Source organism: Electrona antarctica (genome assembly GCF_951216825.1).
Source record: "Electrona antarctica genome assembly, chromosome: 24".
Lineage (NCBI taxonomy): Eukaryota > Metazoa > Chordata > Actinopteri > Myctophiformes > Myctophidae > Electrona > Electrona antarctica.
Window position 1 is genome coordinate 11050729 of NC_136803.1, and position 24870 is coordinate 11075598.

The window sequence follows — 24870 nt, forward strand, 5'->3', positions numbered from 1 at the left end:
AGTATGTGTGCACAGTTTGGCATCGACCAGGCCAACGGTGCCGGAGATTAGCTGTACGCAGACGGACAGACACACACACACACGGACGGACGGACGGACGGACACACACACACACACACACACACACACACACACACACCGATGGCGTCCTATATAAGGCAAGATTTTAACATTTTCATTATGCTTTATGTAGCAATGACTCTGAATCCATTTCAAGCATTAGTTTTGCATAAAAAACACTCCTTGGGCTAAAAACGGCCATAGCTACTTGCACAAATGTGCTCAAATTCCCCAAAATGTGATGATTGCAATGGCCGTTTTTAGCCCAAGGAGTGTTTTTTGTGCAAAACTAATGCTTGGAATGGATTCAGAATCATGAAAACCCCCTAGTTTGACATGTCACATGCATAATGAACATAATGAACTTTTGACATTTGGCGTGTGTGTGTGTGTGTGTGTGTGTGTGTGTGTGTGTGTGTGTGTGTGTGTGTGTGTGTGTGTGTGTGTGTGTGTGTGTGTGTGTGTGTGTGTGTGTGTGTGTGTGTGTGTGTGTGTGTGCTTCTGTGCGTTAGGCTGCACAACAGTGACACTTGGTGGTGAAAATATGCTATTTCCGTGCTCGGACCCAGGGTCACAGCCGGGGACCCAAAAGTAAGTGTAACTGAGTAAATGTAACACCACTTCTGCACACATAGCGCCCCACCCCACCCCACCACACTTGTTTGCCTCTGATAGCATCCCCGACTCACTTAAGCTCAACAGCCTAGAGGTATCCATCTATCTCACCCCTTCCCTGGCTGCCACATAAATTGCAGTCATTACACGGCGGCAAAGCTTACCTAACTTGCTCTGACACGACTCCTCAGCAAAACAGGATTTTTTTTTTGCCGCCCCAAGTTGTCTGGCTGTAATGCTGGTGCATTAAGCGGAGGCACCTTGGCTGTACTGAGGATATCCATTCATACAGTATACACCCTGGAAACAAGCAGGGACAGCAGAGGAATTTAGTTTGTTTGGCTCCTGATAGAGAGCCTGACAGTATGAGGATGATTGGATTAGGCTATCGGCCATATATCTCATAAGCAGAATTTGTTTTCTTGAAATGTCGCCAATAGCCTATATAGCCGGAAACTGTAACTAATAGCCATATCACGTTGTCAGCAGGTATCGGTTGGGCCAAATTACACATCAACCCCTCAAGGAGTTCAGTAGGCTACTTGTTTCATAGTCTACAAGCAATTTCAATGATTAATATAAGAACAATCAGACTATAAAAATAGATATTAGTCACTTTGGAATTTTACATTCTCTTGCTAGCCATGCAGAGACACTAAATGTTCTGTACAAATGAACTCTTTTCATTTAGAATTTTGGATAATCACCATGCTGTGATAACAGTTGACTTGTGTCAACAAATGCCATATGACTATTATGAAGAACCTCTATACTTGTTCAATATTGGTTTTATATCACATTTAAAGCTTGGATGGTTGTGTGTCTTTACTTACGTACAAGCACATCACGTGCTTATAAACTTCATTTGTATTTTCCACTTCATGTCTCATAGGCCTACTGTTGTGTTTGAGGACCCAATCATCATCAATTTATGTGTGTGTGTGTGTGTGTGTGTGTGTGTGTGTGTGTGTGTGTGTGTGTGTGTGTGTGTGTCACGCTGTAACACCACCGGCCCGCCACCAGAGGGCACAGCTGTATCACACACACACACACACACACACACACACACACACACACACACACACACACACACACACACACACACACACACACACAAACTTAACTTAACTTAACTTAAAAAAAAACTTAAACTTAAAAAAAAACGTATTCTAATTAGTGTGGTTGCCCAGACTATTGTAATTGTAACACTTTATTATTATTTTCTCCACCAGGCCGAAGGCATGGGGAGAGAGTATGTTTTGCACTCCGTCCGTGTGTGTGTGTGTGTGTCCGTCCGTGTGTGTGTGTGTGTGTGTCCTTCCGTCCGTCCGTTACCAGCTAATCTCCGGCACCGTTAACCCGGTCGATGCCAAACTTTGCACACACACTCCCTGGATGCCAACGATGAACCTCTGCCCCAAATTTTCCAGAACGGCCTGTTATAGCGCCACCATGAGGCAGCTTTTCACATTTTTTACCTAAAACTGCACCGATCTGTGTGAAATGTTGCATGCACACTCCCTAGAGGCCAAGGACAAACCTTTGACCCTCATTTTCCGCATCTGCCTTTTATAGCGCCACCAGGAGGCCCACTTTTGTAAAACACATTTTTTGATATTACTCCTCCAGATTCTGTCCAAAAATCTCACAAATCGTTACACAGTATCTCTATGGTCATGTGCTCGTGTCGGATCTGTCCGATATTTCATATTCCATCCTAATTGGCTATAATTGGCTTTCACAGTTTGCAAGATTGCCCCGTTTTGAACAAAAGCCTCAAATCATGAACGCGGCATGCAATTTACGTGAAATCTTTCACACATTTTCTTACTAGGCTGAGGAATATATCCCACCCTTTTCACATTGGCCTGTTATAGCGCCACCAACAGGTTGATTTTTGCAAAACACATTTGCCTCAAAAACATGTTTATATTAGTCCTAAACATTTTGCCAAACATCTCACACAGTCCTATCCTCCTGGTGGAGACCTGTGCCCAGAAGGGCACTTTTTCTAGTTATTTTTATTTTTATTTCTAGAGTAACCCTAAATTTCAGACTACTACTCCTCCCACAGTTTTAACTGTATGCACTTGAGCCATATCTCAAATTGACCGGCTTCATCGGGAATCGATAGCTTGTATTTTGTTAAGAAATGTTGTATAGTTTAATTGATATGAATTTATTAGTGATTTAAATTTCCCCATTGACATGAATGGGAAAGTGCGAAAAATAACATTCAAGTATTTTTTCCTCAGAGACTGTAAGCACTATAGTTACAAAACTTGGAGGGTAGGTTCATAATAATTACTAAAATTAATTAACTTATAATGTTATCAGTCGGCCTCATGGTGGCGCTATAACAGCCCACTTTACGTTTTGGCTTATAACTCTTGCACCGTAGGTCGTAAAATCAAAATTCTTTTTCCCCTGACTTCCTTGGGTCATGACGCATCTCCCCATATAGGCCACACCCATTTGCGTCAAGATAGACTTTCCGACATTTTGAATTTTCTCCAAAACACACTTTTTGCTCCTCCTCCTACAGATTTTGTCCAAATATCACAAAAATCGGCACACATGATCTCCGGACCCATCCGATTAAAACACCAACTGCAGAATTTTGGTAGTGCGTATCGTTCGGCCGTAATCGTCGACAACCTCTCATCACTGACAACCTTGATGTGGCCAACTACTTGAATATCTTCTTTACAAACATAGCAACAACTCTGGTTAACAAACTGCCCTCCCACTCTGGGCTCTTTGGTGTAGAGCACATTACAACCTTCTACAGAAACCTAGGTGTTTGTAAAGACGATTTTAAACTAGTTATGGTAACAACTGATGAGGTAATTAAGAAACTGAGTGCCCTCCAACCCCACAAGGCCACAGGCCATGACAACATTCCCTCCAAATTTCTCAGAGACTCAGCCATCTCTATAGCTCCAATCATCACCCACATAGTAAACCTCTCCATCAAACAGGGACAGGTCCCCCAAGATTTCAAACTGGCCAAAGTAACCCCCTTGCACAAGAAAGGGAGTAAATTAGACCCCGGCAACTACCGCCCTATTTCTATTCTTAGTTCCATCTCGAAAGTGATGGAAAAAATAGTCTATGAACAGGTTGAAAAGTATCTTGCCACTAATAAATTATTGTACGAGTTCCAATCTGGCTTCAGAACATCCCACTCCACTGACACATGCCTTCTCTATTTGAGCGACCACATCAAACAAGAGGTGGACGCTGGCAAATACTGCGGCATGGTCATGCTGGACCTCCAAAAGGCTTTTGACACCGTGAACCACTCCATACTGGTTAACAAGCTAAAAGCAATTGGTTTCGATAGCACATCAGTGAGCTGGATGCAATCCTACCTGGAGGGGAGAGAACAGATGGTGGAAGTGAACGGAACACTGTCCCCCCCCCTCCCAGTGAGCTGTGGCGTTCCACAAGGAAGCATACTAGGGCCTCTACTGTTCCTAATATATGTAAACGACATGACTTCAGCTTGTGACTGCAACTTGTTCCTGTTCGCAGATGACTCAGCACTGCTGGTCTCGGACAGGGACAAACTGCAGGTTGAAAATGCCCTCAGCTCTGAACTCGGTAGAATCTGCACCTGGCTCGCTGATAACAAACTATCTTTACACCTGGGAAAAACTGAATCCATTCTCTTTGGCTCTATTAGTAATCTCAGCAAGGCAAATGGCTTCTTGGTTAGAGTGGGTGACAATGTTATCACACGTAAAGATGAAATTACCTACCTAGGTTCCATCCTGGAGGCTAATCTTTCCGGTGATAAAATGGCCACCAACGTAATCAAAAAAGTCAACCATAGAACAAGATTCCTCTACAGGATCTCCTCACTGGTCAACAAAAACACCTTGAAGACCTTAACAGGAGCCCTTGTACAGGGTTTCTTTGACTATGCATGCACCTCCTGGTACCACAGCACCTCAAAGGCCCTTAAAACCAGGCTCCAGACTTCCCAAAAAAACTGGTCAGGCTCCTACTTGATCTAGCCCCCCGAACCCACCTCACCCCTGCCCACTTCGACAGGCTGGAATGGCTTAGGGTCGACGACAGAGTACAGCATCTTGCAATGGGTCTGGTCCACAAGATTCGATACACCACCAAGATACCCATGTACCTGTCTAGATACTTCCTTAATGTTAACGAAGTCCACACCCACAACACCAGAGGGAGTGCAACGAACCATGTACAACCCAGATTCGGCACAAACAAGGGACTAAATTCTTTTCGCTCCTATGCCACCAAAATGTGGAACGCCCTACCAACTGTCATTAAGACATGCGAATCCCTTGACTCCTTCAAAACCGCTCTCAAAGGGCACCTACGGATGGCTGCAATTCGAAACTGGCCCCCGTAAAATCTGAATTCCCCCCCCCCGCCCCCCCCCCCCCCCTTTTTTCCCCTCACTGTATATATTTCTTTTCCCTTTTTACCTCCTTTATGATGAATTCCTGTTCTGTTTATAGAAGTGTCTATTTGTACGTCTCTAAATGTTTTGATGATTTGAACATGGTGGACCCTATTGGAAACAAGTGTAATGCTTAATTGGGTCGTCCACTCACAGTTAACAGCCTTTGTATTGAGTTTGTGCTTGAAATGTACTGTAATTCTGCAAACTGTTAATAAATTCTTCAATCAATCAATCAAAAGTCGTCCGAAGTTAGTAGGAGGGGCCTATATCACAAAAAATGCCATAAATCACGAACGGAATGTTCAATCCATCCCAAATTTTAATCACATGTCGCGGGTGGTTCAATCAACCAAGTACCAAAAGCAATTCTATTTTCATCAGTAGGGGGCGCCGCAAATGCGAGAAATGTAACCGTTTGTCGCAAAAACATGATTTTTGGGGGATAAATCCCCTCCGAATTACTTACGCATGATCGCAGGGGTGACGTGACATTGTAATTGGCTGGCAATATCAGTGGGAGGGGCACATGTAAGCCACTGCGGCAACCACACTTTTCAATTTTTTAAAATTGCGACCTTTCTAGTTGTTATTGCAATTTACGAGCTGCGTTCGCTTCCCGCGTCCGTGTGTCTTACTTTGTACTTTAAGTATCAACAACAAATTCCATGCAGGCAAAGTCCTTCCAGAACAGCTCAAAGTTTTACTGCTGCCTTTACTGCTAGCGCTATTTTACTACAGCTCCAGCTCCTTTACTGCTAGCGCTATTTTACTACAGCTCCTTTACTACAGCTCCAGCTCCTTTACTGCTAGCGCTATTTTACTACAGCTCCCACAAGAACAACACCGACTGTTTGAATTGTATTTTTCTTTTTTTGGATTTCAAATATCGGTTCAAGCTGTCCAAGATATTCTTAAAAAAATAGCACATGCAATTTACACCCTGGCTGGGTGGATCTTTCACTTTAATTGGCACTGAACGAAAGCATATCCTTAATGATCGAGGCAATTAAGGTTCATTCAAATTAAGACTATATCTATTTCTGGTAGAAACCATCAAGGGCACAAATCTGAATCTACAGTATCTGCTTATATGCTGTAATTTGTGCAGAAGTGATACAGTACAGTGTGAGTGAGATAAATCACTCTGACCTCCATTAGCACTAACAGTCTACAGACTACATGTATGATTGATTTCGGTGTCTGTCAAGCCTGGTATAGACGCCAGACTCTGTCATATGATGGCGTTGCACATAATAAAATAACCAATTTCCAGAGCTCTCAGCGCATTGCATCCATGACGTGTTCTGAGCTTGTGCAGCATCGGCTATTTCCGGCACGCATAAACAGCATCATAAGACGCAGTATAAACTAGCTGGTATATATTCCTGGATGCCTCAAATCAGCAAGACTGAGGGCTCCATCACTTTCAGATACCACAGTCTGACAGTCACACATCCACACACACGCACACGTGCACAGCGCTGCAGTGCACACACACACAGTCAAAAAAATTAAATTGTATGCAGCACTATGCACTGATTGGTGCGACCAATTGGCCCCACTGAAAGACAGCGGATTGAAAGTGTTGAAAACCTAGTGATGCAGAACATAAGCCATGCTGGAAAATACTTTGAAGCACTGTTCTATTCTTTCCCTTTTTCTATTATATTCTATTCTATTCCGTAAGGCTTAAACCCTTCACCCCCGTACGACGTCTTTTGATCGACTATTTTCCTTGGCATGACTCGTGGGTTCATGAAAAAGTGTTGGCTCATCGCAGCTAGTCATGCCTGATGCCTGGCAGGGAAATCTATCACTCTGCGGTTCCCATCTGCTACTATAATTTAAAGATAACAATTGCTAGAACCCATGCTTTGTACTCATGCCACCCCAAAAAAAGGGTGGCCAAAAGTGTTTGTTCTATTTTCAAGCATCAGAATGTGCGGAAAAAAATAATGAATAGCCATGGACAATTGCCATTTGAATGGATTACAAATGGCTATGAGGCCATTTGGTTCACATTTATTATACTCAAAAAGCAATATGCTGCAGTGCACACTGCATTATTAATGCAGCTTGGATGCAGGGTACTGTACTGTACTGTACTGTAATTGGGAACTATAGTCTGTGGTGGAACTCATTAAAGCAAAAAACTTTAGACTTCATATGGTCAGTCAGTGGTGCTCAACCTTTCCAGGCCCACTCAAGGCCGGGCACTGCACTCCCTGTGGTGTTGTGGAACGTGTGTGTCAAATTTGAAGTCGGCGGGGAAAACGGTTCTCGAGTTACGTGGATACATACACACACACACACACACACACACAGTGACGTGGTGCATTTATAGATATACTAGAGTGTCCGTTGGAGCCTCTACAGCGTTGCCCGTTGGGCACTGGCCTACTTGGAACGATGCAAGTTGGAAATGCATGCCCCACCCAGATATTATGTCTGTGTCCCGCTTATGCCCATATATGGAGTTCTTTGTCAGGCATGCCCAAATATGGAGTCTATATGCAGACGTCAGAATGATGTCAGAACAGTCCAGTTCCATATATGGACACTGGGCAGGGGCCCTGTCCAGAGCCCGGGCAGAGGCCTTTTGTGGCGGTTCTGGACAACTGTGGGTCCGACCGACTCGACACTGGGCACTGCACTCCCTGTAGGGGTGTGGAACGCTTGGGTCAAATTTGAAGTTGGTGGGGCGAACGGTTCTCGAGTTACGTGGATTACAGACGTACGTATGTATAGAGACTTGGTGCATTTATAGTTAGATAGATAGTTTGTTGATTACTTTTGATGCATAATCATCAAACATATACCAAACAAGAATAACTCAGTTGGCTAAACATCATTTTGGAAGTCATGGATGTTTTAATTTAGTTTCACAGTAAATAGTAATATCAAATAGAGTGAGTCAGTATTCATTCATAATACGCCTGGACTTTTTAGACCTGACGATTTAAAAAAAAGTCTTCTAAACCCTAACAGTGTTCTGAAAAACCTATGTTTCTATGTCAGTGGTTCAACCTTTTCCATGACAAGGACCCCCAGAATTATATGTATTTGGCCGCGAACCCCAATCTCAAAATATGTAGTTCCATAAAAACGTTTGCTCTGAAAGAATATATATTCAAAGATTTGCACCACATCTGTTTTTTCCCCGTCCTGAATGGGTTAATATAATTCCTGATACACCATTTAAAACATTTATCCCAATCCTAGTGCAACTCCATCCATGAGACCTCATAGTCCGCTTCTAAATATTGACTGAAGAGTGAACAAGGCGGCTGTGGCTCAGGAGGCAAGACACTGAACCCCGCATTGCCTCCAGTGGTTGCCATCATTGGTGTGTGAATGTGGGAAGTGAGGACGCTGACGTCGACTGTTCGCCGCTTCACCTCCCAATGTATGAATGGTCCATTGTAAGCGCTTTGAGTAAGCACGTAGTGCATAGAAAATCGCTATAAAAATGCAATCCATTATTATTATTATTATTACAAGACATGCAGTCATGGGCCCAGAATGCAAAACAATTGCTATCAGGATCGATATACCTGCCTGTTTTTCTGTGAGAGCGCGGTGTAATGCTGAACAGCTTCCAGCCAGAGCATAGTCAACAACACTAGCAGTCACATAAAATGAGCAATAATGCAGATGAGCTTGGAGTTATCTACCTGTTACAGGTCCAGAACCATATTCTTCAAACTCAGTGCCTATGGTATTACAATTATGGTGGGCGAGAAGAATGTCTGAGCCAAGCATTCGTTACTATAGCCAGCCAAGACCAGCTGTGAGTTCAGCTCAGTGAGACATTTCCAAAGCAGATACAGCAGAGTTTCTTGCAGCTAGCTTGAAGAATAGTGTTGAGTGCCACCGGTGAGCTATTTCTCTCTCGTTTTCTTTGCTTTCGTTTCTCTATTAAAGCGAAGCATTAAAATGTCAGTGGGCGCGGTGTGTCTACGAGTGTGTTCGCGCACACGCAAGCCCGTGACCGTAGAAAATTCAGGCACCATACCACTTTGCAGGAGGCATACATACAGAGGCAGAAAATAAGATGTGTGAAGAAAAAGGACAAAACATCAAAGAAATGGGGAAAAACAGATGTTTACGCTTGTGTGCGTGTGTGTGTCAAAGGTAGCATATACATTTGGAAGAAGCTGGAACTTTGTGAGTGCCACAAAGGCAAAACTTTTTTTTACCTGGCCTTCAAATAGACGTAAAGTAGACACTTCAACTTTGTTGAAGTGTGTGAGTGAGTGTGTGGTTGTGTGTGTGAGTGCATGCGCGCGTGTGCATTCGTGTATATGAGTGCATGCAGATCGGCATGCGTTTATGCATGTCTATTCATGCGTGTGCGTGCGTGCGTGCGTGTCCTTGTTCCCTCAGACCCCCCATTGGAAACAACAGCATTAAAGTGGGTCAGCATTCCGTCTCAAATGCTGGAGCTGCATTTACTGTAAGGCGATCACGGAGGTCGAACGGGGGCCATGACAATTCGGAGCTGCAGTGCTAGCCTCTGGCATCAGGGCGCGTGTGTGTGTGTGTATGTGTGTGTGGGGGGGGGGGGGGGGGGGGGGGGGATATATGCCAGCGTGCGAGCAAGTGTCGTGCATGACTAAGATTTAATGCACTGCGCATGCATGTTTCCTGTGATCTCTATCTATCCATCCATCCATCTATCCATCTATAGAGGAGAGACTTTTTGACTTGGCTACTTCGAATAGAATACACTGGAGCACTCAGTCCGCACAGCACCTCCTCTATGAAGTTACTTCTGTTGCAAGTTGTTCACTGGCAGAGCAAAGTTTGTATCTTTGAGTCTGTGTGCAGTCTGTGCACGCACTTTTGCATGCCTATTCATGTGTAGTATATTAGAGAGAGAGAGAACGAGAGAGAGATATGAATCTATTCAAGATCCCTTTTGAGACAGCTAGACTTCAACTCCTTCCCACCAGACTTGATCGTTCCATCTGGTGGCACTGGTTACACACCAATCAGGTCTGCCTGCAGACCACACCACAGAACAGACCACTGAAACACTGGCACACATCTTGAACGGCTGTTATGCATAAAAAATGATGTAGTAAAGGAAAGGACCTCAAAATATAATGCATCCTCAGTGAGAATGTACTAACATTCACCTGTCATTCCATTCATGTTTCATCTCTGTGATAACCCAGACATCTTCACATCTTTGACAGCTAAATAATACACCAGATGCTGTTGTGGTTGATAAATAAGTCCAGAGAGAGTGTCTTTATTAGAGGTAACCTGCACCTCTGACCTAGTAGCCTAGAGGTAGCTTTTATGACCACGGTCGGTCATTATACCTACCACCTCTACATACCATCTAAGAGGTGGGCTGTAGGTACAGACTGGCTGTTGGAGGGTTTCAACAACTTGGGATGCCCAAAAAGGAGGCAAAAAGGCAAAGTATTGTGTCGTCTCTGCTATTATAGGCCTATCTCACAGCCCGCTTTCCACGCCCACTTCCGGTAAATAGTGGTGTCTTTAACATGAGCATTTACACGTTTTTTTCTCTGGAGAATCTAAGTACATTTTCTAATGTAAAAATGTGACAGACCAATATTATTATGAAGCAAACAAAGATGGTAAATCAGGTCGAACAGATAGAACAAACCTTACCTTGAGAAAACAAAAGTTGTAGACTTCTTAAATTACCTCGGTTAACATGTAGTGTCTATGGAGTGACGTCACGCTATCACCACTAACCCCGAAAGGGGGCGTATTTAGGGGGGCGGGGAAAATCTGTGAGATAGGCCTATTGGCAGCCGTCTGGCGGAGACACTATAGAGTAGCCTACTGAGTGACATGCTTATTGTATAATGAACATACAATAATAATACACATGATTTGTAAGTGTAGCCTATGTGTGTGGACATGCATGTTTCCTGTGATCTCTATCTATCCATCCATCTATCTAGGAGAGACTTTTTGACTTGGCTACTTTGAATACAATACTACGGGTACCTGAAGTAAGACACTGGAGCACTCAGTCCGCACAGCACCTCCTCTATGAATGTATTCAAGTTACTTCTGTTGCAAGTTGTTCACTGGCAGAGCAAAGTTTGTATCTTTGAGTGTGTGTGCAGTCTGTGCACGCACTTTTGCATGCCTATTCATGTGTAGTATATATGAGAGAGAGAGAGAGAGAGAGAGAGAGAGAGAGAGAGAGAGTGAGAGTATAAGTGTGTAGGCAGGTTGTCAAACAGTCATGAATGCTGCGGTCATAAATTGTGTTGGTCTGTGTAAACATGATTCGTTAAGTGGCAAAGGGTGCCTGGCAGTCTCTCCTCTGTTATGAAATGTGAAGAGGAGTGTTGCCGCTGTTGTCCTGCAGGGTGCTTTTTACTGCTTTGTGCTTAGTCTCTGCACCCAGAATGAAAAAAGAAACAGGAGTAATTAAGCAGTGTCCAGGAGATGCTGCGTTCACAGGGGACTGCCCATAATTCCGGACATCCCATTACTCTGACTATGTGGCTTTGTGTGCAGGTTATAGGGTTAGGGTTAGTAATGGGGCGAGTCGGACCAACGCGATGTCAGAACAATGACACGGCACCGCGTTCACACTGGCGGCTACAAAGCTGCAGAATGGAGGAATCATCCGTGAAGGGCTTCTGCCAGAAATATGGGGAGGAGGGCTTCTCGTGGGTTGGGCGTTCTAATACAGACCGAATGCCCCATCTCAGCACTGGCCTCAGTGGCTTGCCTTGCTAATCATTAGACTCCCAACCCTCACCTCCTGGTATCGAATCCTGCTTGCGCCACTGCTTTTGTGCCAACCGCAAACGACATTTTTTTTTTGCCGATAAAGTAAAGTTTTAGACTGCGACGGAGTCTGACATACGTGGCCGGTTAAGACTGAGGTTGTTAGGGTTAGGTTAGGGGGTAGGGTTAGAAATGTCCGACATTCATGGCCGGTTAAGACTGAGGTTTGGGTTAGGTTAGGGGTAGAGTTAGTAATGGCCGACATACTGTACGTGGCCGGTAAAGACTCACCGGTGGCTTCCGCGTTTGGTGCCACTCAAAGTGACTAGTTGGGTTTGGCTGTTGGATGCAAGGGGTCGGGCTGCAAGGGGTCGGGCTGCAAGGGGTCGGGCTGCAAGGGGTCGGGATGCAAGGGGTCGGAATGCAAGGGGTCGGGCTGCAAGGGGTCTCGCTGCAAGGGGTCGGGCTGCAAGGGGTCGGGATGCAAGGGGTCGGGATGCAAGGGGTCGGGCTGCAAGGGGTCGGGCTGCAAGGGGTCGGGATGCAAGGGGTCGGGATGCAAGGGGTCGGGATGCAAGGGGTCGGGCTGCAAGGGGTCGGGCTGCAAGGGGTCGGGCTGCAAGGGGTCGGGCTACTACTGTATGTCTGGCAGATATAGTTGGCGGTAGATTTCTCCCGCGTGCTACAAGTTTTCAATGGAAGGCAGCGACATGAACATACAAAGTGGTGCCTGACGTTTAGCTGCTAAAAAAATCTGCAACGCTTTTTTTTTACCTCAATTACACAAAAAACAGAAACTTTAACATTCAGCAGATTTTCTGTGTTCTGGACTTTGATGTCAACCCCCTTTAATTCCCACCCCACTTAATTTGAGAAGCCCTGCTGTAAGCAGTGGTGGACAAAGTGTACACTCAAGTAAATAGGCCTATAAAGTACTCATGCCTCCCAAAGTGCCGGCCTCAAATCCCCTGGAAGACCCCATGCAGACTTCACTTACAGCACTGATGATGACTGACTTAATATATCAAATCAATTACAATATCAATGCCAACACCCCCCCCACACACACACACCTTTGGGGTAATGGAATTTGACACTGTGCTAGCGGGTATCTGTTATTGACCCAGCGGGACATGAAATCTCTTAGTTCTTGATTAATTTACTTTTCAGACACATTCGCAGTATTCTCTACAAAGGCCAAGTCACGTCTGTATATGGAGGAGACATTAGGCAAGGTTAGATAAGGACAGCGAGAGAGAGAGGGAGAAATAAATTGTGTTTAACAACACACACACACACACACACACACACACACACACACACACACACACACACACACACACACACACACACACACACACACACACACACACACACACACACACACACACACACACACACACACACACACACACACACACACACACACACACACCTGCAGAGTGCAAACTGCAGAGTGTACATATACACAGGTAGGTTACCATACCAACCAAGCACTTGCATTATTGTTCTTTGTCATTGTTAAGTCAGTAATGTATCAAGGTGTCATTTATTGTTATTGTCTTGTGCATTATAGCAACAACAATGACACGCATATCATTAACTGCCAGGTGAAACAAGTGCTCGCCATTGTGCATCTGTCCCCCTTTTATCCCATATTATTATTATTTTTATTTTTATCGTCTATGTTTCTGTGTCACAACCTCGAGGTCGTTGTTTGCGTTCGTTTTTTACATTCGTTCGTGGTTCAATCACAGTGTTTGCTTTCCTAGCCTCGGTACCTGCAGGCTTTCATTTTCGGCTACGCAAAAAATGAAAGCCTGGAGGAACCCATTGGCCGCTCTGGGCTAGAAGTGGGAGTCAACCCTTCCGGGTGGGCGTCGCTCCAAATGATGTGACGTAGCGCTGCACTGGGGGGGGAGAGGAGGGTCCGAGGGTGACGGACAGATCGGTGAGATCCAATCAGGGCGTGGACAAATCTCTGCCGTGACCCGCCCCCTCTAGACCAGAAACCTAACACATTAGCTCAGGATATGGCTTTCCTGCTCTCCAGTTAGCACAGCTGTGTTGGTAGCCTGGCTAATAAGCCAGACTAATATCACACAACACTGTCGCGGTATATCAGTCTGGGCTGGCTCCACTTGGATTTCATTTCCCGGGGGGCGGGTTCAAACATTTTCTCTTTGACGCAATTGGTCAGAGCTACTGTCAGTCAAAAGTCTCAAGCATTGAACGTCACTGTACCAAAGCCCGCCCATATTGCATACCGTGTCCCGATTGGTCCGACCTGTTCTCGATTGTAGGAAAGAGGCGTGCTACTGAGCCTCGCCAGACCGAAATCCGCTGGTAGGCAACTTTTTTTTGCCAACGGCTGATTCGGTCTGGTTTATTAACCAGGCTACTGTGTTGGTTGCAGACTTCTGCGGGGCAGGGCTTAGGAGGCAGCCAATCATGACCAGGTCGCTACTACACGATTGGCTACACGAGCAGACTCCCATTGGCGTAGCAGCGTTTCAGAGTATACCATTGGCTTAGGGGCAGCCAATCATGACTTGGTCACTAAAGCCAACAGCAGAGGATGTAGTCCAGGCTTCACCTGTCAAAAAATATGTTTTACTATTGCTGCTACACTAGAGCACCGAAGTCTGACGTCACTTTTAGTAGAGGGCGCCAGTCAGTCCACAGGTTCATGTATTTTTTTTATTTGCATTGAAATCCCCATAGGGGGATTTTAGGTCGCTTCATATGAGAACTGTGTTTGAAAAATAAACCGATCATCCCAGCCTTTCTGTCAGGGGGGTGGCTGTGTGTCGTTAATGATGTCCATTAATATTTGATACAGCCAGTTTCTGGAGAAAATTGAATTAATGTGGCCGCAAAACCCTTGAAACTACAATGAAAGCAATGTCGCTGCTAATATACACATTGCGTTCCTGAGATTCCTCGTTGACGTAAGCTCAGCTGACTCGACTCGTAGTAACCACGAAACATTAAATATCAATCAAATAAAAATAAAAACGTAATTAACATGTCAGTTTCTGTTGTGCGACGGGCAGCTGCAGCCACTCCGCCTACCCGGAAATGTAGTCTCTGGGTTGTTTGACTCGTTTCTAACGCTTATTTTGTTACTCTTTGGGTATATTAATTGTACATTTCCACCTTCAGTCGATGCTTCATATCCATATGAGTGAAAAGGCCGGGATGATCGGTTTATTTTTCAAACACAGTTCTTATATGAATTTCAATGCAAATAAAAAGTACACGAACCTGTGGACTGGCGCCCTCTACTGACAGTGACGTCAGGACTTCGGTGCTCTATGCTGGGCAGAGGAACCTAAAAAAACTAATAATTTTACTCTTACATATGTACACAAGATGTACCAATAAAATAAATAAAAAAACTTGAACCTTGATAGCAAATTATTCAACTTCAACTGGCATTCCGTACAGTATATATCACAGCAGGAAAAAATAAAGCCACTTAGTACTTCTCAAGAGCTGTGTTGAACTTTGTTTCACATTGTTCAACTTCAGCATCTGCAGTGAGTCAGAACATGTTTAAGTGTGTTTTGTACAGTTTTAAAGACTCTCTCTTATTTGTCAAACTTGATCCATATCAGCCCAGAGAGAGAGAGAGAGAGAGAGAGAGATTGGCAAAATAACTTTTAATGTATTGGGCCATGCAAATGAAAAGCTGCTAACTACTCTGCTATGCCGATATGAATGTCAATCAGCTATATAGGCTACTGTGGAAAAACATACAATACAACAATAGCCTAATGATGAGTATGATTTGGATAAGTCTTATTTTTGAGGTATAGGTTTAATGTTTGTTTTGTCTCAATGTTTGTTTTACATGTTGTAAGAGCGCCCCTCACTTCACACGGGTGTGATTTTTAGTAATGATCTTGCAATGAGTGCAGAAACTATACGATTTGTGACTTTACTTTTGTTTTTCTGTTGTTAAACTTTGCTGGACGTACCATGTGTTCTAGTGGGCGCCAAAACTATTCATTACCATGTTTTGATTTATTACCGGCTGCATTTGCCGTGGCAAAAGGTTCGTTTTTGCAGGTTGGCAATTTATTTGCATATTCATGACTGCGAGTGTCTACCACTCCACCACAACCCACACACACAGCTTAGCACTATTTCTCTGCATGAATCTGTCTCATTAGCATAGGCTATAAGTAAAGATTGCACTAAATTGTTTTTTTTTTCTTTCCAGGGTTAGAACATTGTGAATTGATTAACAAGTCTTCTGTAAGGCAACAAAAACAATCTCAAATCATCCTTAAATTGTCACAGAATGCAGGGCTCCCGCTGGCCTAGTGGTCCAGGCGCATGCCACATATATAGGCTCTGGCCTGACAGTGCGTTGCGTGTTCGAGTCCCGTTCATGACGACCTTTGCTGCATGTCTCTCTATCCCCTTCTCCCTCTTTCCTGTCCCTCTTCACTGTGACTATCAATAAAGGCACCAAAAACAAAAACAAATCTTTAAAAAAAAAATACTTTCACAGAATTCTATAACTGTCACCCCATTATGTAAGTTTACATTTACGTTTCACACAAAATAATAAGGGGAATTTGTGCAATTCAAACTATTTTAAACAATATGCAATATGTATTTTGTTTTATTGCCTCTTTTTTCTGTCTTCGTTCAGTTCGAGGAACTATAATCGCAATGTACTTGTAAATTAATCTCTTGATTGATTATTGATTCTATATTTTGAGCCACCCTACACACTACCCTACACACTACATGTTACATTCACACTATATGTTGCATTCATCACCACTTACTTTACAGATAGTCCCTAACTTTGTGTTTAATATTATGCTCTTATTATTTAAATACATTACGTATTATTTGTCTTCAGCTTGTGTCTCCCTCTGTCATGACTTCAGAGCCAGCTAGCTTGCTAGACATGGCATGTTTTATTTGTATTGCATTGCTAATAAGTGAAGTGAACCAGAGAAGGCAGAGTTTTATGCTCGATTTTGATTCCTTCGCCCAGATAAACTCCTGTCTCCTCAGCCGTGAACTTCCACTAACCCATCTACAGAAACCATGTTTGGTGGCAGAGTTTAGCTGTGAGGTCGTTTGCAGAGACAGTTCAGCACAAAGTCGTGCTTTAGCTTGGTCAGCTGCCATATAATCCCTTGGGTTGATTTGGCAGCTGACCAATCACTTTTTCCTTTTTGCTCCTCAACATACACATGCACGCACACGCACACATAGACGCACATCATCGTTTCCATATAGTGAGAGCCTAACCCGGTGTCTGATCATCTTCACTAAAGCAATGTTTCCTAAAAATGTACCCATTTAATGCCCGGGAGAACAAAGTTCTCTTTTGGGTCTGGAGATGAAATCTTTAGGAACCCCTGCCCTGAGGCATGAACGTTATGTGGAAAACGGAAACCCAGAAAAAACACATTATCCATCTCTCTTTTATTTTCACAGACACCCGGGCCCTGTGGTCTTTTCCTTCATGTTTTCGTGAGCCTCCTTCGCTCCGTGTTGGATAGCTCATGGGTAGAGAGAGTTCAACCTCCCTTCTGCCGTTCATGTCTTATTTATTTCCCTTTCTTAAATATTCTTGGTATTTCACTGTATCATCTTTGTCTGTTCTGTGTCTCTCCGTCGTTAGCTGTCCTTTCCATTTCTCTCAGCATTTTGACGTGTATCTCTCCCTGCATAGTCACACACTAAAACCAGAATGTGGGTTTGAAAATGTAAGCCTACTTTGACTATAGTATCATGAAGTATATAGTAAAGTTAGTACAAATATGTAAACATTAGGGCTGTCAATATAACCGTGTTATCAGAGTTAATTAATTTGTGAAATTAATTAGATTAACAGTTCTACTGCATATCCCGTGTTCCCCACTATTTAATCCATGTGTCGGTGCTGCTTAATACGCTAAACCCGCTATTTGATTAATGTGTTTAATTCGCCGTTTTTGTCCCGCCTATTTTCAACGCAGTATGAATCGTGCTTAATTGGGCCACATCTCCAGTCCGGCGGGACAGTGTGTGTACTGAATGTGTGACAGGTAGCGTCCATCATGCGTGACTGTGTATTTAAACCACTTTCCCCTCTCATGAGACTATAACCCCGCCCCCCACGTTGCTGCTGTAAACAACAATTGTGTCCTCGATTGCCTGGTTAAATAAGGGTTAAGAGGGAAATGATTTGATATGTGCAGAATAATAATAAGCAGTCTGCAGGAGGAAACGTTCTGCTTTGCAAGGGACGGCAAATGACAACAGGAAAGCAATGAAGGGGCATTCTGAATAATCTCCTTTCATTTCCTCTATGCTGGTGAAAATCAGCTTAGTTTGTGCGTGCGTGCGTGGCTGCGTGCGTGCGTGCGTGCGTGTGTCTGCCTGTGTTCAGAGCACTTGCAAGATCAAGCACTTGCAAGATCCCTCAATGTTTTCTTAGCATTTGCATGACGTTGTGGTAAAATTAGAACAAATACGCCAGTTAAACCCTCTCTCTCTCTCTCTCTACACACCCACACACACACACCACCAACAATACATCCTCGACTATAAATATCATTGGGCCTCATGCGCCAATAAGTTCCTAACTTTTCCTCTTACATTTCTTCCTAAGTGAATTCCTAAGAGAAGTCCAGTCAGATTCATGAAACGTTCTTAAGTAGGCAGAATTGTTCGTAAGCATGTTCTTATGATGATGAATCCAAATCCTCGTAACTTGAAGGGGTGTGCCAGTTCATTCAAATGATCATAGGTAGACGCCCCACATATCCTAATTAGCATCCTAATTACCATAGGGAACCGCCCCACCAATCCCATATAAGGCATTGGGAATTCACTTTCCTACCTGTGTTCACCCAGGTGGGTGTGGTTTTGCGTGACTCCATGGCCTTGCCTGCAGTCACACCTGTGTGTGATTGCAGCACACAGAAATCACAGGACCTCACACATAGAAATAAAGTTGAGTGAAGTCAAGAATACCTAAACTAAAGTCTAAATATGGTGGAACATCAGACTCCAAACATTAAAAAATCAATAATACTGTGGAGGTACTGAAGTGAACAGAAATTTTCAATATTTCAATATTTCAATATTGTTCAATATTGTTCAATATTCATGAATGTATTTTATTATTTATCTCACAATAGTCAACTTGGGGGGGGGGGGGGGGGTGATGGCGGGTGCATGGGGTGGGGGTTATGTGGTGGGTATGGTGCGTTTGTTTGTGTTGGGTTGGGTTGTGAACTCTAAACCAGTGGTTCTCAAACATTTTCATGTCAAGGACCCCCAAATTGACATGCATTCTGCAGACCCCCATATGAAAATATTTTCTGATAGGGAAATGTTTTGAAGATTTATCAAAATGTAGCTGATCTACAAGCTCAAAATGGGCAGTAATGGGACGCGTTTGTGAGCTTGTGGATTGGCTATTTTCAAGGTATAAAATGGGATTAAAGTGGTAAAATGTTCCATATTTTGCTGTGGACTGCCTGGAACTTCCTCAAGGACCCCTTGAGGTCCTCAGACCAAACTTTGAGCATCATGCAGATGGCGCTGTTTTTCCTTTATGTTTTCAGATTGCACTTAAGAACGAAAAAGGCACCCTAAGAGTGCTCCACAGTGTTCGTAGATTCTGTTCTTACCTACGAACAAATCACAGCTAAGAAAAGATTGAGGGATCCCAAAACCTTCTTAAAAACTTCCTAAGTGGGTCTAAGAACAAATTTCCTCTTAAGAACTTCTTAAGAACGGTTGGCGCATGAGGCCCATTGGACGTAAAAAATGGAATACGGAAACCTTCAAATCAGCCTCGGCAACAAAGATAAACAACGGCCTCCATTAACAGCCTGCGCCGTGAACAGCCAATTTGGCAATCTCAACACATAAAACAAAACAAAACAAAGACAAAATAGCAACCGCACTCTACTCCGTGCTGCTACACTTATCTGGATTCCTGGTTAATTCAAGGTCAGCACGAGCGATGGAAGCACGGAGCAAAATGAACTGTTGCTGCAAACCACCGGGAACTGCCCATAAGTCCGACATCCCGTTAGTCCGATCTACGTGGCCGGTTAAAACTTAGGTTAGGGTTAGCGATCTACATGGCCGGTTAAAACTTACAGTATAGTTAGACAAAGTACTCAAGCAGTACTTCATACATGACTTGAAAACAAGTGAAAGTTGGAGTACTTGCTTTAAAATAAATACTTTGGTATTCACACATTACAAAGTGCCTTTTCATTACAACGGATTGTTGTATTGACATTTTGACATTGCACTTCATTACTGTCCACCACTGCCGGCGGAAGTGCGGAGAAAAATGAACCACTGCTGCAAATGTGCCTGTGCTCAGGGATAAGAAATCCAACGGATGGAGCACAGCAGAAAAATGGGGAATGTGAATTGCTTCAGTCGCTGTACGCCAGACAGACATGAGTGTCCATGTGAATTTAATTGGAACTATCACGCTGTATTGTGGAATCAATGGGCCTCATGCACCAACCGTTCTTAAGAAATTCTTAAGAGGAAATTTGTTCTTAGACCCACTTAGGACGTTTTTGAGAAGGTTTTGGGATCCCTCAATGTTTTCTTAGCTGTGATTTGTTCGTAGGTAAGAACAGAATCTACGCACACTGTGGAGCACTCTTAGGGTGCCTTTTTTGTTCTTAAGTGCAATCTGAAAACAGCGCCCTCTGCATGATGCTCAAAGTTTGGTCTGAGGACCTCAAGGGGTCCTTGAGGAAGTTCCAGGCAGTCCACAGCAAAATATGGAACATTTTACCACTTTAATCCCATTTTATACTTTGAAAATAGCCAATCTACAAGCTCACAAACGCGTCCCATTACTGCCCATTTTGAGCTTGTAGATCGGCTATTTTCGAAACCTTTTGAATTTTGATAAATCTTCAAAACATTTCCCTAGCAGAAAATATTTTCATATGGGGGTCAATTTGGGGGTCCTTGACATTAAAATGTTTACAATGTTACAACCTAACCCAAACAAACGCACTATACCCACCCCATAATTAGGAAATTAGGATGCTAATTAGGATATTTGGGGCGTCTACCTATGATATTTTGAATGAACTAGCACACCCCTTCAAGTTACGAGGATTTGGATTAATCATCATAAGAACATGCTTACGAACAATTCTGCCTATACTTAAGAACGTTTCATGAATCTGATTCACTTAGGAAGAAATGTAAGAGGAAAAGTTAGGAACTTATTGGCTTTGAAAAGTATTGTTGCCATTTACACAGGGTGGAGTGACCTTGGACTCATGAGCCAATAGGTGTGTAGTTTGTCTTCGTATATCAACCCCCTCCCTTTACCCATAACTTCCTGTATGTAAATGTATTTGAATGATGGCCAACATAAGGAAGTGGAGCCAAACCAACAGCGTTGACTCAAGGCCGAAAGAAAAACAACACAAATAAGGCCTGTCAGTGGAAACTGCTCGAGAAGACAGCACGAGTTGACTGACCAATTTTCAGTCAACATCCGCTCTCCTTTAGTCCTTTCAGATTGTTATTGTTTTTAAAACTTGTATCTGTTTTAAAGTGTAGGTAATAGAGAACACAGTGGACACAATTTATTTTCTTACTTTTTTTTCTTCAAAATAATGTTTTTATTTTCGTTTTATAACAGTATGGGTGTCAAGTCACAGGTTCATAGAAAAAAATTAAAATATCAGATTTTAGTATCAGTGACTGAGGTAAACAAACATAGCCTACTGTATGAATCACAGAGATCGTGGGCAGACATAATGAAAAGACTGTTATTGTGCAAAACATGCCCCTTCAAGACAAAATAAAAACATTTTCTCCCCTTCAAGTCCCAATTTAGTAAAGCCAATTCCCAATTCCTCAGCCTCTCTACAAGTACTCCATCTCTGCTAACCCCATTCCCAGTCATTGGGAGGGTGAAGAAAGCCTCGGGTCTCCTCCGATACCCAGGCCATCAAGCCAACTAGTGGACACAATTTAAGTATATTGTCGCTGTCAGCCAGAATATTTCATCTTTTGTATTATGATTTAAATCAGTGGCCCTTTTCACAAATGTAGCTGATCTACAAGCTCACAATACTGTATAATGACACATCTGTAGCTGAGCTACAAGCTCACAAAGTGTCACCTATTTCTGACATGTCTGTGGGATTTAGAAATATTTAACCATTGTAAAGTATTAACAAGAGCTTGTTAGTAAATAAACTGAACAAAAATCCACCTGTTGGTGGCGCTATAACAGTCCAATGTGAAAAGGGTAGGATATACTGTATTCCTCAGCCTAGTAGGAAAGTCCGTGAAAGATTTCACATAAATTGCACGCTGCGTTCATGATTTGAGGCATTTTGTTCCAAAAATGTGTTTTGCAAAAATCCACCTGTTGGTGGCGCTATAACAGGCCAATGTGAAAAGGGTGGGATATATTCCTCAGCCTAGTAGGAAAGTCTGTGAAAGATTTCACGTAAGTTGCACACTGCGTTCGTGATTTGAGGCTTTTTGGTCAAAACGGGCCAATCCTGCAAACGTTGAAAGCCAATTAGGATGGAATATGAAATATCGGACAGATCCGGCTTGAACACATGACTATAGAGATAGTGTGTAATGATTTGTGTGATTTTTGGACAGAATCTGGAGGAGTAATATCAAAAAATGCGTTTTTCCGCTATTCTGTCGCACCGCCATTCCGACTCGCGGCGGTTGTAACATTTGGATGAAGATGTGAAGAGATCTGGCCCCACATGGGGACAGCTGGAGAAATTGGCCCAGGACTGGGATGCCTGGAGAGCAGTTGTTTGGGCCTATAGCCCAAATTTGGGCTATAGGCGTAAGGGAGTGAGTGAGTGAGTGAGTGAGTGAGTGAGTGAATACTTTTTTTCCATACTGTACAAGGTTAGTATCTGACACGACATTGGTCACATGCATGAATCTGTGCAAATGGACAATATCAGGTCAGCTCAACGGCTAGAGGGAACCCCGAGGATGAGTATTTGTTCACCTTCTACAAGAGGCCACTTTGCTTCGAGTAGCCTCACATGCCTTTTGGGAACTTGAATAATTGAAAATCACAAGGACATGTTATCCTCTCCTACATCCTTCCTCCTTTAGTTTAGTTGCTCAGAATTTGGAGTGAAACAAAGACAGGGAATACGCTGACATTAACAAGAGCTGTAATTTGTTTAGGCTAATGACTGAGTTATTCCAAGCTAATGTTGTCTAAGGTTCTGCCTCGAAGAAGGGAATGAGTCTCTTCAGAAGTGCTTTGACAGTTTGTCAATATTTGAAAAAGCATGCCTCCCGTGCGGATGTTATTGTAATGATGATTGAATCCTTGTTCCGTCTGTATGTTTTGAAGCTTTTCCGACAGCAGATGTATTGTACCTACTTTTGTTTAGCTCACCCAGATCTTTTATTTCATTTTTAGTTCCCCCCCCCACCCTCCCCCCCTCCCCCACCAATTTAGTCATTACATCAATTCTCCCCCCTTGTGTACACGTGTAAAACTAATGGTTCTTAAATGGTTCTTTAAAAGGCTTTTTCATCTATGCCATCACTCTGAAGAGGCTGTTTTGGTTCCAGTTGGCTAAGTTGGCACCTTTATTTTTCTGAATGTATAGTATCTGACTGTCACTGCATGCCAAGCCAAAATGTTGGTCTGACAGGGAGGGGTGTATTAGTCGACAAACACATTGTCCTCTGATTCACCTGACAGAGGAGTTTCGGCGGAATGCATGCCGACGAAAACACTGTCCCTCCCAGTTAGTTACACTCTCTGCATGTGCAAGCACCCAAATCTCTCAACAGAGAACACCCTCCAAGTGCATACATACAGTACAGACATAGTCAAATGTGTTTCGTTGCAGCGCCCATGCATCCGTGGCAGAACTCAACGCCAGTCTCCACGGTGGTGGGCAGGAATGAGGTTTGTGTAAATTTGTTAAATTATTTGGCAGTACACAGTTCATTTGCCTTGAATGGATCATCAATATACAGTACCAGGCCAGCTACATATATAGTCTTCAGATCATTTACCACATAAACCCCTGATCACCTTGTTGACCAGGGTCTCACAGGGCTCTACAGTTTCTCCTCTATTTGTTGCCCCTGCACCGCAAATCTCGACAGAAAACAGCCGATCTACAAGCCTTTTGAACATTCAGATCTGCTATGCTTTCACCAAATGCTTCAGAATTGGGTGGACAGAATTATTGTGCATAGAGAGCAATATAGTTTTCCTCAGTTTACAGAATTTGAGAGAGCAAAAGCAAACTTTATCTAAAAATAAAACATGTGTGTCAACAGAAGGGGCCTCGGGTCATCTGGTAGCTTTGGTAGACCAATGTTTGGGTGGAAGCAACTCTCTGCGCAGCAACACTGCTGGAGGCTGTGTGGGGCCACGGAGGCTGGCTGCTCACATCAACTGGAATTGCTCAAAGATATATGGCTATATTTGGGAGAATATTGTGTGATATCAAAATCAAATCACAAATACCTGCCCTGTGATGATGCATCGTGGGTACACTGATGAATGGTTTTGTGATGAGAGAAGATTTTTACTTGACTAATGTTTTAACTCCTATGTGGTAAGCCACTTTTTAAGTGACAGAAAACAAGCTGTCAAAGTCGGCAAATTAATCTCACAATCCAAGGTTCTGAACACAGGTGCCCCCCAGGGCTGTGTTCTTTCTCCTTTTCTATATTCTGTCTACACATATTTTTGTCAATCACACAGTCCTGTTCAATTCAGTCCTGTTGTTTAAATTTGCAGATGACACCTCTGTGGTAGGCCTAATCACAAACAGTGATGAATCTGGCTATCGCAATGAGATAGATGACCTGGTGAGGTGGTGTGAGAACCATAATCTCATACTTAACATCTCAAAAACCAAAGAGTTGGTTGTTGACTTTAGGAGGAAGAACAAAACCTTCCTCCCTCCTCTCTCCATAAATGGAGTAGAGGTTGAGAGGGTCTCCTCGTTCCGGTTCCTCGGAACCACCATCCACGA